This window comes from Stegodyphus dumicola, chromosome X2 (genome assembly GCF_044657685.1).
Source record: "Stegodyphus dumicola isolate Sdum_Otavi_A_Nest chromosome X2, ASM4465768v1".
NCBI classification, from domain to species: Eukaryota; Metazoa; Arthropoda; class Arachnida; order Araneae; family Eresidae; genus Stegodyphus; species Stegodyphus dumicola.
In genome coordinates, this window is record NC_140781.1 from 44922865 (window position 1) to 44937433 (window position 14569).

Consider the following 14569-nt stretch of genomic DNA (forward strand, 5'->3'; position numbering starts at 1 on the left):
AAAGGATTTTCTGGTATTTTTGCGAATATTAGATATTCAGTTTAAATCTAGTAAACTGACATCTAGTAAACTGACATGAAGATATTGTGAAATTAATAATATGAAATACTGATTTATGAAATCATGAACCATTTATGATCATTAAGTCAATCAAAATTTATATACTAAAATGCTCAGTATGTATTTGTTTGCTTTATTAAACATTTCTTTTAAATTCGTTCTTTGAGCTGCTTCGTTTTTTGTGCTAATACTTTCTCTAATTTTATAAATAGATATATGGTCATAATTTCTAGTTTAATTACTGTGTTCAAGTCCTGTAATTACTATGTCGAGAATTCCTACTAAATTGTCAATCGAAATTTTTTCGTTCTCAAGAACTTTTTTTCACTACTCATAACGATGTTTTCTGGATTTAGAACCATATTACAGATTTCGACGTTCCTTAGTTTATTGGTGACTGGGGCAATATCATCGCAATAAAAAATTTATGTTATATCATCTTCATTTATTATCGCTTCTCCACATTTTTTCACAAATTCCATTAACTGGAAAATTTCGTATTTTGTTTGCCATATCTTCAAATTCAAGGCTTTCATCATAACGCTCAGATACGAGTAATTGCATTTTTTCCTGCATATGTGGCCCTACGATTAATTTTTAAAGATTCGAAATGTGTAGCATTCTGACTCAAAACATGAGCTTCACTCAGCATAGTGATTCAAGTCTTTCAATTGCTTCCCCTATTTTTAATAAATCTCTAGATCCTATGGATCTAAGATTTATTCCTGATCATGTACGTATTTAGAAGTAACTTATTTTATTTTCTTAACGTTTTTACTATTCTGAAACTGTGTTCCGAATTTGTTCCAAATATATAATGTGTTCAGAATACCCCCCCCAAATGAAATAAATTTAAAAAGAGGAACTTCTGTGATAACATTAAATTTGGGATGAAATGTCAAAGAAAAATACATTAGGGAATAAATGTGAAATAAGATTAAGCTAATTGAGTATTGTACGCTGCAGAAACCTACAGCATTAATTTAAAACAATTCAAAAACATAAAGATGAGCGTAAAAAAATAACGTGTATTTCCGTTTAGCTTTTTAAGTCCCGAATAAGTAAATTCCCGAATATTTGGGCTTATCTGAAAAACGAATCAGTAATTCTTATTCCAAACAGTATTAAATATTTATCTTTTGGCCTATGAATATTATTTAAAAATTTATTTTTTGCATAACGCATGAAATTTTCGTTAAATTTCTTGTCGCCAACCCAACGCACGCATTCCTCGGCAGTTGATGTTCATATATATAATGTGTTCAGATGGCTGATGTCCATATAAAGAGGTTATCCCTGCTAGACGGGACCTTTCTAAGAAACGAGATTCTGGTAGTACTGGTTTTGAACGGGAGGATTCCTGAAAAAAAAGAGCCCCACCTGAAGCGAAGTCCCGCCTAGCTACGAAAACGATGTTGCGACTACGCGGGAGTTTTTCAAACCTCACTGAAAATGTCTCGGCTGGACCTCTTTCCAGGGTAGAGACAACCAATCAGAAGAAAGTTCTGCTTCTGAAGCATTACGTGATCCCAATCTGAGCGATAATCGATTAGTGTTTGGCATTCAAGTCTTTGTAGTACGTGAAAATGGTAACCTGGCTACGTGGGTTTCCTGGAATTCTGCGGGTTCTGAGAATTGTCCCTTTCAACGTCAAGTCCCGCGTAGCCGAAACATAATGCCTAATCTCTTGCCAAGCGACTAAGCTTAACCAAAGAACGTGTATGTAAAGAAGGAAAGGTTCCACAGACGTAATGTAAACTTGTTTGCTATTATGCCGCTGGAAAGAGGAGGGAAAATTCGCCAAGGGATTTGGCGACGGAACCTCGCGGCGAAAATTTCCCCTTCCGCGACGTGTACAGGAAATTGAGGAGCACGTGTTAAGAAGAAACAGTCTTTGACAAAACGTTTCTTCTTTGACTTTTCGCGATAATTTAAACTCGTATTTTCGCTTTTTTTGGGGGGGGGCTGAAAACAACCAATCCATTAATTAATTTACTTAAAATATTTTCTTTTCCTTTAAAGAAAGTTAAAACGATATTCGTTTTATGAACTCTTCATAAACGCGACATTCGAACTTCGACGCCGCCTTCGAGCTTTGGCGACAGATATTTCGCGCATGCGCAGCTGTTTCCCTCTACGTTGGGACGGAGCCACCTGTTGCGGAGAAGTTTTCCATCTTAACAATACATATTATTTGGCTTAACATGTTAAAAAAAAGTCCATTGCGCATGCGGGAAGCACAAGCCGTGCTAAGGCAGCACCCCCTGGAGTTCTAGGGGGTGTTGGCTAAGGTGAAAAGCTACTCTGAAGCGAGAAGTTCTCTAATGTAGTAGCGTCTAGCCCTAGCATGGTTTATGCTTCACGCATGCGCAATAGGCATATTTTCAACATGGTAACCTTCGTCGCTTGGGTAAAGAACATCTATGTATGTTTCTATGCTTGGCGATAAATTCATAACTCAGATTTCAGCGATGCGTAAGTGAAGTGCTGCCGAACGTGTGAAATTTGTTCACTTTGTGCCCAATTATGCGAGCAATTATTTACTGAGAACTTAAAAAAACGTATGGGGTGAGATTAGTGCCCAAATATGCGAGTATTTATTTACTGAGGACTTGAAAAAGCGTACGGAGATATAGACTTTATTCTTTTTTCATTCGTGTAGGTATTTATGAACTGCTTAAATTAAATGCTGTAGGTTTTTGTTACGTGCAATAATTAATTAACTTACCCGTATTTTACATTTATTTCCAAATGTATTTTTGTTTGATATTTCGTCTTATATTAACTGTTATCATAAAATTTCTTTTCAAATTCATGCTTTCCACAAAGGCATGTCTCATCAAATAAATCATTCTTGAGAGCTTTACATAATTAATTATTTTAACCTCATTTTACAGACTTGTTTTATATTTCATATTTACAGTTATCATAAAAGTTCATCATTTAACAGGCATTTAGCAAAACATCTTTTTTTTTTTTTTTTTTTTTTTTGTATCCTTTCTTTTCATATTCTTGATTCTTGATTACATTATCTTACCTTAGTGGTAATCTAAAATAGGTCTTCGACCATTCGAAACATACAAAATTACCTCTCGTACTAATCACGCTGAATATAAGAAAGCAGTAACAGCTTGATTCTTTAACGCTTCAAGCTTCTTATTCAGCCTTAACTTCTGCAACGTGATAAAATTTAGTGGAATAACAACATGTCTTTCGTTGCCAATCTCATGATACATCGGCCGATTCTGTATAACTGACGCCAGCGAAGCTTGTCATTGCACATGCGTGAAGCATAAACCATGCTAGGGCTAGACAGTACTCTCTAATGTTACTCCAGTGACTGGTTTAAGTGAAAAAGTCCATTTATTCGATCTCTTTTTACTTCAGTCGGGTGCATTAGCTTAGTCCTTATAAAAACTAACAGTATCCCTAAAACTATATGCACTATATTTACAACTAGGTCATAATGGAAATGTATTTGAGGGACGAGTAAAATTGCACCGAGGGCCGTATGCGGGCCCCTAGGGCAATACAAAATCCTGTACTTCAAAAATCAAAATACTATTCACAGTTATGTGAGTAATATGGTTGCGCCAAGCTTCACTTCCTGAGCTGAGACCGCACTCTTTGTATTCTAACCTTTTTTTCTCTAAACCGTGCTGGGCCAATAACTTCCGGTAAATGCGCCGGAATAAATAAAGTCTGTATAGAGTAAATAAACTCTGTATTCAGTTTAGTTGTGCCAATCAAAGTGCCAAGCTGTGCTTCTAAATCGGTGCTCTTTAGTTTATACTTGTTGCTCATCTTAACATAGTAAATCGTCATCAGTTCTAGAGTTCTTTAAAAATTTTTTTTATTAATTTCTGCTCTAATTTTATTTCAACCTGATAATCTTAATAAACATTTAATGACTAATTGAATAGTAATAAAATTCAATAGCTTTTGTTATTGTAGGAAAAAAAATTTAAATTTGTTTAATTTTGTTCATCTGTTCCTTAAAGCTGGTATAATGATCCATTTTATTTGATTTAAACAATATTTTGAAAACGTAGGTCTCATTGCAGATATGCAAACATCTGGTAGTGAAGAAAAGGTACCTAAGGATGCAATGGTCACTTTACAAGGTCCTTCTAGTTTAAGTATGTAGTAAAATAAGTATTACATTATTAAGTTATGTTAAGTATTTAATGTTTAATTGAGCGTAGCGCTAGCTCAACACCTTTGTTTCTCTTAGTTACAAAATGTGAAATAAAAACTAAGATCAAATAAGTATAAATCCTATGCAGGCAGAAAAATTTGATTTTGGTTCTTAGCGAGGAGAAAAAAGGACATTTTTTTTTTAGTCTATGACACTTAGGGTGTTATAGAAAATATGCTTTATGATTCGTAGGTGTCCTAGAACTGTTTTCCTCCTTATTATCTTGAAAATTCTGCATTTAGCATTAAGAAATTTAGTTTGAATTCTCGCCAGTTTAATGTCATTTTAAAGAAATTTTCTATGTGTTTCTAAAGAATCTCAAAAAGCTCTTTTTTTTTTTTTTTTTTTTTTTTTTTTTTGTCATGATAACTTAACCTTTTTTGTAACCTGCATATTAAGCCTAAGTTCATTCATAAAACTTAGTAAATCACTACCACGGGCATTGTCTTGAAGAAATGATGTATGTAGACAGGATTCATCTATCTTCTTTAAGCAGACTAGTAGTTGAACGGCTAAAGGTGCAAAACTGTGATAGTTCATCTCCAGTTCCATTTTAACAATAGAAATGTCTCGCTGCATGAGTTTTCCAGCACTTGCTCCTTGTGCAATGTGTGTGCGTATGTGGTTGCTGTTTTGCCTAGTTGTAAACGTATGCACTGCATTTGAGTTATGCGTCAAGTTACTTATTAATTTTCTGTTACTAATTAGAGATATTGTTATCAATAGTAGTAGTTCAGAATCCTCCTCCATTAATTTATTCCAATTTCTCTTACGAAGGACACAATTGTTTTTACTTAATGCTTCATTCCCTGAATGCTGTAAAATTTGGAGATCATTATTTACTAGTGTCTGAAAGAATCTGTAAGTGTAGAAAAAAATGCATAAGCTTCTGATGTTCTGGGTTTATTCTAAGTGTAAACGTGTAAAGTCTAAGCCTCATAGAAGGCGTCAACTTTCCCGTATAATTTTAGAAGTAATTAGTTTGATTGTTTATTTCACATAACGACAGTGATTGCATTATAATTGTTTATTTTATGGAGGACTTTTTTCAAATCAAAAGAAAGAAACTGCTAACAGAGAGATTACAGTTGTTTTTAGCATTATAAAAATATGAAATAGCAATAAAGTAATAACATAGCACTTATGAAACAATAAATCTAAAGTTATTGGTTTGTGACAGCTGAAAGCAGACTTATTCGTTTTGCTTCCTTACAGAATTATATACCTGTATGAATCACCTACGCCTCTTCTAACATATTGTTGCGAAAAGCCCAGCTGCGGTAAGATAGCTTCCCCGACAAGCGGAGTTAGGATTGCCAGAAAGAGATAGAGAACGGCAGAGTTGCCAGATTTGACGCGAATTCGCTCATTTGGCGACGTGCCATGGAAGGAGAGAGACCATTCCAGAACGCATTCTTAGAAGGTTTCTTTGGGAATGTTCTCGAAGGTAGGTTAAAGCTATATATACCCTGACTGTACGCGGAGTGTAGTGTAGTTAAGTTCAGTAGCAGTGACAGTTCAGAGATTAGCTTGAGAGCGATCGACCGAGTCGGGAGCTATACTTTAGTGCTTTGCCGTGAAGCTGTCTTTACCGTGATAGCCTGACAGCCTCAAGGCTGAGTTGCTGATATTTTTTCAGCATGTTTCTCCTAGTTTTTCGACGACTGTAACGTGTCATGCAACTGTCCTGTGTGATAGTGCTTATTGGTGAATAAATTGTGTTTTGATCCCTCATCAAGTGTTTGCCATTAATCATTCCAAATCTACAAACCCGTAGAACGCAACAATAGTTTTATTAATTCTTCTAATATTTTCTGTTCTAAGAAATTGATCTGATATAGCTCTAAAGCTTTCATGAATATATGAAATATTTCCACTATAAAGCATCAAATTTATATTCGGCTCAGCACCATTGCAGAAAACCATCATACTGGGCTGATCATTATCTAGTTTACTGATCTAGTGTTATCTAGTCCAGAAACCAAAATTTACTTGATAGCTGTCCTGTTAAGGAATTTGATTAATTGAAGTGTGATAATGACTATAATGCCAGTAGATATCATTTTTTTTAATATCATTGGCATTAATTGGAGTAATTAATATTTTTAAACCTTGCAAAAATAAAACATGGAATTACTTTAATTAATGTACTTGAAGTTTTACTCTTATTTTAATCCTTCCTAGTTTTATTTTAATGCTTAAATAATATGTAATAAATATTAATATGTATTTGCATAACTTCATATAAGAATTAAAAAAAAGAGTTTAATTACTTAAAGCACAGTAAAATCTAGTCACTACCAACTACTTTTTCTCATATTACCAATTCTATTTTTCACGTTTGTAAAATATTTCACACTTTATAAAATTATTTAAGAGGGTAAAAAATATTTGAAACGTTGAAACCTCAGAGAATATCTACTAATTTGCGTTTACACAAGCGGAAAGCTCTTAGCAAACCATTGTGGTAATAAAAATTCAGTTTAAATTAGTAAAAGTAAAAAATAGAGTTAAAGTAATGTATATTTAATAATATAATTTTAATTCATTATTCCTTCATTGGAAAAAACAATAATTAAAATTCCACTTTGTTGCCCACATTAGCAACTTTGTGAGAGCTTTCTAAAGAGAAACAGAAGGTTATCTATGTGTTTGTTGAAAGAGCAGAAATTAACATGTTGAAAGGTAACCTAATAATTTTTCAAATTTCTGAGAAAAATAAATTTTCAAATATACTTGGAATTACTTTCGATGTTTTTAATTTCTATCTATTCTTAAAGTTATACTTAGCGCAAATAAAATTTACATAGTAACAAAATCATAAAATGTGTTTACATGTGTAATCATAAAATGTATAATCTGCCTCCAAGAATATGAAAATCAGGCTATTAGCTTAAAGAACATATATATAATGGAAACACTTAAATAAAAAGAGGTTAATTCTATAAATTAACAGTGCAATAAAATATAAAATTGAAACAACTTATAGTAACTGGATAATTTCATTTTAGTTTAAAAATTAAAAAGAAGTATTGATTTTTTTTTTTTCATAGATTTGAATTGGCTATTCTATTACATAGTAAGTTAGTCAGGTAGAAGTATTCCATTTTTTACAAATGGACATCCCCCAAATTCAGGGCTGGCTATGTCCCTTCCTGCCTTTTTCTTTTAAGTTCCTTTTATATATTAGTATAGATAATGTTTAAACATAAAGCCATTAAAAATGCCTGTATGCTTATATAATTTCTTATGCTTGTTTATACAAGTAATGATTTTGGAGCTTTATGTATTAAAATTTATACTCCTTTGTTCTCATAGATGTAAAGATATCTGAAAGACGAATTCGCTCCAAGAAACTCAGGATGCGGATGTACGCTGATGAAGAAGAAAAAATTAGATCTATTCGGTATGATATGAGATAAACGATTTCAGTGTTTTGGAATTAGCAAAAATTTACCATACTTAGCAATTACATTTATTGAAATTAAGATTTACTACAAAACCTTTTGTATATTTATAATAAGATGCGTAGCTCTACCGTGACCTTCGAGAGGGAGAAGGCCATGACACTTTAAAATCATGGCGGAGCTTTCCGTCCGATGTTATCAATGGAAAGCCATCTGGATTTTTAAATTTTCGTCCGAAATTATAACTTTATCATGTTGCTTAGTTAATTAAAATAGCTGAAAGAAAAGAGGCTTTACTTTTCTTTAGCTTTTTTAGGCTTTTTACAGATATTTTAATTAACTTTGTGCATAAATATAATTGAGAGAATCGAAGAACAAACGAACATTTTACAAAAATTTAAACGCTGATTGAAAATTGCCACTGTCATGATAAATTGGGAAGGGGTTCTTAAGATAATAATTAATATTTTACCTAGGCTGAAGTATTAATTTATTTGCGTTTCAGAGCAAAATATCTAACCATCAACTTCTATATCTCCAACGTATGTAAATGAAATACTATATAAATTAGCTAATAAATGTGATAAAAAATATTTCGTACAAGAAACGTACCTAAATCTTATAACAAAAAAGCCTTCCAACATTCATATTTGAAATGAGATAACCTAACAAACAACATACACAACTGGCAATAAAAAAATAATTTTTCACAATGGCCTCTTTAATCACTGTCTGTTCCTGAGGTTATTGAACTATTTTTGGTATTTTAATTCTCTCTGTGCAGTTTTGCACTAAGTGACTTGAGTTCCCATAAATATAATACCCTTGTTTGATTGCCTCCAAGTTCGTCAGTGAAAAATTTCCCTTTTGGATATGGTTCAGGCTACTTTAACTATTAATCTAAAACTCGTGATCAGAAAATTTAGTTCTTCAGTTTTCTGAATATGAAATGGACTTTTCTTTCAAAGTAAAATAATGGTCACTTACATTAGCTAATTCTATTGGACTGAATCAACTTTCTCCCCGTCATGCTTTTACATAGGCTGATGTTTCTTTATCTAAATTTTCTATTGACTTGTCCACTATAATTAACTTTTCAAATTCTATAAGTTTCAAAATCCCCATTTTCCCTCAGTTTACAATAGTAATCCCATGCAGCTCTTAACTTTGAAGCAAGCTGAAAGAAAATGTGTTTCATTTCCGAATCCTTTAGCTTCCCTAAAATTTTGTAAGCATACATATGTCATTGGTTCAGATTCTTTCAGAATAATTATACTTTCTCATTTCTTTGTTCTTAACGTATGTCAATAAATTTTGTGTTCGTTTCTCCTAATATATTAATTAATCTTATGATTATTAACTAATTCCTCTGATCTAAATCAGATGAGATCCACAAGTTCATCTGCCTTCATAACTTCCAACATGAAATTAGGTCTCTTCAGCAGATCTTTACGCACCAAGGGAACACAATTAAGTAGATATTGCGCAGTATCTTCAAGGTTTTTAAATTTGGTGTAAGTGGAAAAAGTTTTAGTACTACAGGAATATCTGAGGGTCCTTAAATGTCCTATTGTCAACTGAGCCAGAGCTGTTTGTGTGAGTATATCGAGAACTTAATCATAATCCGACTTAAAGCTGGCGCAGCGCCAAGCATCGCAAGCGCCCGAAGTAGTTGTAAACGAGAACTAAGATTGGAATGCGAGTAGTTGTAGTGATACGTGTGTAAGCGAGGATGATAGCTTTTGTATATAATAAAGTAGCAAGTAGTTAAATAGAGTGTCTTGTGAAATAATTACCTACAAAGATATACATCTGGCAACGAGGATGGATTCGGACCATACATTAAACAGCCATCTTGGAGACTATGCTCCATCTCGTATCCTTTCAATTCACCACCGCTCTCCACCTGACAATCCTTCGTCCGAACCCATTTTCAGTTTTTCTTAGTTAATTAGTCTAAGGGATTTGTGTTTGTCGCTAATTTAGGGCAAAATTTTCCATAAAATTTAACCAATCCCAAAAAAACTTTGAATTTCCTGGACATTTCTGGGTTTCTTGAGGCCTTTACAATCGCTGATATTTTTTCATCTATCTTATGTAAATATCAATTTTATTACCTAAAACTTGTATCTCATCCTGAAAAAATGTACTTTTTCTAAATTTAATGTCAGTCCATGAGTTTTACATTTCTCGAAATTTTTTAAGGTATTTAAATGTGTCTCATCATCAGACCCTGTTATTCGCGCATCATCCATGAAGACTTTACACCCCTCCATTCCTTGGAATAATCCGTCTATGTAACGCTGCGAGATTGCCGGTGCTGCATTTAGCCAGAACATTAATCTCTGATACTTATATAATCAATCCTTTTTGTGTGTTTATTGTTAGCAATTTTTGAGGCTCAGGGTGTGCTTTCATTTGTAAATAAGCATGTTTAGAGAATGTTTTAAAAGACTTGCACCACGGACATTTAGGGACTGTAAAGATGAAAGCAATTGCTAGGTCTTACGTGTTTTGGCATGATACAGATATAGATATCGAAAATATTGCTAAAAATTGTTTTGAATGTGCAAAACATAAAATAGATCCTCCTGAGGTAAAAGTTCATCATTGGGAGTACCCGAACGCTCCAATGGAACGTATTCACATCGATTATTCAGAACCTGTTTTTGAGCATATGTTTTTGATAATCGTCGATGCTCACTCAGAATGGCTAGAAACCTATCCTATGAAATCAAGGTCGACTTTCAAAACAATAGAGTGTTTACGGGAACTTTTTTGCACGATTACCAAAATTGTTAGTGAGTGATAACGGGCCACAATTCACTTCACATGAGTTTAAGATATTTCTACAGGGTAACGGAATCAAACACAAAACAAAACTTCAGCACTATTTAAACCATCTAGTAATGGGCAGGCTGAACGGTATGTGTTTACAGTAACACAATATTTAAGAACAATGCAAAATTATCCGGCAACTTTGAGACAAAAACTCAGTTCATTTTTTCAATTCAATATAGGAAAATTCATATTCAATATAGTAAAGCTCCGAATTTAACTACTCTACAGAGCTCTGCAATGCTAATGCTGAAGAAGGAAATTTGAACAAGATTAGATTTATTAAGATCAGATCCCAAAAGGAGGGTGGAAGATAGAGTTCGAAAAAAACCTACGAGTTTTCAGACCCAGGATTTAAAGTTGGCAAAAGTGGCAGTAAGAAATTATCGCCAAGGTGCCAGACTATGGAGATTTGGAACCATCCAATCCAAGGATGAGTATCTTCATTACACTATAAATGTAGATGGTCAGCTATGGCGACGACATGTCGTTGATGTCGTGATGGAAGAACCATAACTGATGATGGCTGCATATGTCCACCTCCAGCTCTCGTGATTTCCAAAGAGCCTGATAAGAGTGGAGTTCTAGAACCATCCAATGATAATAGCCGCCAGGTAGATGAGTCTGTGTCATCTTCCAAGCCCAAGGTTTTATCGGATGTTCCATCCACCTGACCTGTTGCTGATACAACCAGGTTACCTAAAGGGCCGTTAGCACTGGGGTTTATCTGAGCTAACGGACACAGCTGGCGTAGCTGGCCCATCCCCAAAACCAGTTTTTTCCCATAGGGCAGCAAGTTGAAAAATCTGAACTGCAGGCATAGCGGAGCTAGTTGACACATGGAACTGACTCCTTTAGCTCAGATAAATCCGAGTCTGAATGGCCCTTTTAAAACCAGCTGTGCCATAACCTTTGTCCAGTAGAATTCGACGTCCCGCAGATAGACTGCACTTGTGATAAAGGTGGAGGGATGTGGCGTATTGAGAACGTAATCATAATCGGACTTAAAGCTGGCGCACCGCCAAGCATCGCAAGCACGCTAACTAGTTGTAAACGAGTTTTTATTCTCGTGATGTGGCGAGCACACATGCATATTGCTCAGTAAAGATGAATGCTGCCATTTACTGCAAGAAGGATTTCCGCCATAGTACTCCCCCTCCACATGCCGGAGGCACAAGGGGTCAGAGATACCGCTGATTGAATTTGAACTGCCAGAACGAGCAGTATACAGTGGTGGTTGGCCGGCACAGCTATTTCAACCGTGTTGCCCTATGGATTTACTGTAAGAGTTTGCTCAGGAACGGAAACTGATGGTGGAATGTCTGAAGCAAAGCATGCTGATTTCAGGCGATCTATGCGAATCACAGATTCCTTTCCCTTAATGAGAGGTGTAAAATTTTACTAAACCTTTATATTACTTGAAACGGGCCATCATACGGTAGAGTCATTGGTAGTTTCAGTGCATCGTGCCTCACAAGCACGTGAATGCATGACTGTAAAGCTGGGTGCATGAGATACTTTTGTTAACATGAGCTGATGTGGATACTAGAGATATCTCTGTCATTACCTCACACAACTTAATCTTCACATGAATGAAATCGGGTCAACAGAATTAGAAACTTGGGTGGGCTGCAAAAACTGCGAGAAGGCGAATAGTAGTTCCGTATACCATCTGTGAGCAGATTCCACTCAAATCTTCATTGTATGTTGATCGAAAACCGAGAAGTGCAACTGGAAGACTTAACGTCCACTGAATATTATTACGGTAAATCAGCGCCTATTTTAATGAGCGATGAAATCTCAAGTAATCCATTCCCTGCAAAGTGGTATGGGGTAGTCCGATTTCGGTGAACACCAAGAATCTTATTAAGAGTAGTGAACATGCACGACTCAAACTCTCGGCCCTTATCGGTACTTACGGTGATTGGAGCTCCAGACCTAGAAATCCAATGGGTTAAAAACGTTCGAGTGACAGATTTTGCCGAAATATCTTTCAATGGTATTGCTTCCGGCCATCGGGAGAATCGGTCGATGAGGTTTAAAAGGTAGGAGTATCCTTCCGAAGGTGGCAGGGACCCGATTATAACTAAATGCACATGATCAAAACGTTGACTGGGTACAGCGAAGGACTGCAATGGATTATGAGTATGACGTATAACTTTGGACTTCTGACATTCGATGCAACCACTGAAGAGTCACTAGGATTATTTTGAAGCAGGAGACTTGAAAAATGAGCAGTGCCGTCGCTGGGATTTGCACCACGGACCTCTCGAATACGCGCCGAGTGTGCTGACCATTACACCACGAAGGAATGCTAAGAAGGCAGAAGAAATACCTGGGCGACTGAGGATTAGGGAACCCAATCGCCAAATCCTGGAAGTGGAGAATTAACATCCACCACCTTTTTTAGTTCGGGTGCCATTGTAGAGTCACTAGGATTATTTTGAAGCAGGAGACTTGAAAAATGAGCAGTGCCCTCACCGGGACTCGAACCACAGACCTCACCGAGTGTGCTGACCATTACACCAGAAAGGCATGCTAAGAAGGCGGGAGAAATACCTTATAGCACAAGTCCAGTCAACGCAATCCTTTGATACAGTCTTTTGACAAATAAAACGAGAAAGAATGTCTTTTGAAGCCACAAAGCAAATAATCTAAGTAAGGACCACAAAAGTCATCGTATATCTGGATGAAAAAGGTCTTTGGAGAGAATCAAATGCTGCTCTGTAGAGTTGGCTGGGAACAAAAGGACGTATCTTGTCACCACTTACATCACAATATATATTTAGCCTAGGGGACAGTTCCATCCTTTGTAGATTTAATGAGCTACTTTCAGTTTACAACAGATGATTCAGTTTGGGATCATTATGTTAAAATTCAACAATCTGTGAAAAACTTGTTACCTAGGATTAGGTTAGGTTAGGTTATTTAATTACGGCAAAGCCTCGAGGGCTATCTGCCTAAAGGAATTCGAACCTCGGACCCAACCACCAGTGTTCAGCGATTTTAACGCTCGGCCGCTGGTGGGCCCCCACATACGCTTAAGGCTTATTGAGGGCCGACCCAATTTCTATGTGTCTTAAATTCTGCTGCCAAGCGCTTCCCTAAATTCTAAAAATTTTACCGCCCACAAATTTCGCCTCTCAGTGCCTTTCCTAAAGGTTTTGCCATCTCTTAATTTTGTTGCTCCGTGCTTCTCTAAATTATAACAATTTTATCGCCCAGTGCGACCTCACCAGCTCAAGAGTTGGTCCTTATGAACAAATTACTTATCCTCGATTTAAACACCACGAAATGTACTCTTTTGGCTTAAAAGTAGCATTACAAAAATTTATTTTTTGCATATGGAAAGAAATTTCTCTTAAATGTTTCCTCTTTAATGCACTTAACTGTTAGCTGAAGTTCGTAATCATCGCCAAGCGTAATGTCAACATGAAAGGATGCCATGCTCTTTGGTATTCAGTTAATACTGATTTTTTTAATTGTTCCGACGTCACTACATGGGTCATTTCTCTAGCTACCTTGTGTTGATATTCATGCGGTGATGAAAGCAAAAAATATTAACTAATGATTCGCTATGTTGAGGTCAGGGATATAAATTATTCAATAGCTGCAAAATAAGTAATGTTTCGATGTAGACTATTTCGGATTTGAGATGTATGTCAAGGAAAAAATGCGAGAGCCAAGTTATTGATCATGCGAATTTATGCTAATGAATAATTATTTCTTCCATGTCGAGGTATATTATTTAATGCCCAAGTCAAGTTAAGGATCGGGACTGCTCACATTTTTTATTATAAAAAAATATGAAATGCGTATGCTTAAAGGCATTTTTTTTTAAAAAAAAGGTTGGTGGTCCGGGTATTAGATCATTCCGGAATTGGACGACTGGATTACGGACTTCGTGGTATAATAAATCTGAGCTTGTATTAATTACCAAACAGTTGATAACATTATCTTAAGCACCCCACAAAAGCTGCATTATTGTTTTGGATGGGAAAAATTATTGAAAAATATTAAAAAGAAAGAAAGCCATGAATACTTAAAAGAATGAGTTGAAATTTTG

General features: G+C 35.4%; 1 protein-coding gene across 6 annotated transcripts in view; it reads left to right on the top strand.

Annotated features, from left to right (window-relative positions):
• Positions 1-14569, top strand: part of LOC118187857 (uncharacterized) — an 89727-nt gene that overhangs the window by 32643 nt on the left and 42515 nt on the right. For 3 of the 6 annotated variants that reach the window (XM_085809160.1, XM_085809161.1, XM_035358144.2), the window contains 2 exons: positions 4125-4199; positions 7577-7664. The exons of 1 other annotated variant lie outside the window; for it this stretch is intronic. The gene's annotated coding sequence lies outside the window, so the exon portion shown is untranslated. The remainder of the gene's footprint in view (positions 1-4124; positions 4200-7576; positions 7665-14569) is intronic. 2 more of the 6 variants (XM_035358152.2, XM_035358160.2) reach the window with 1 other exon arrangement.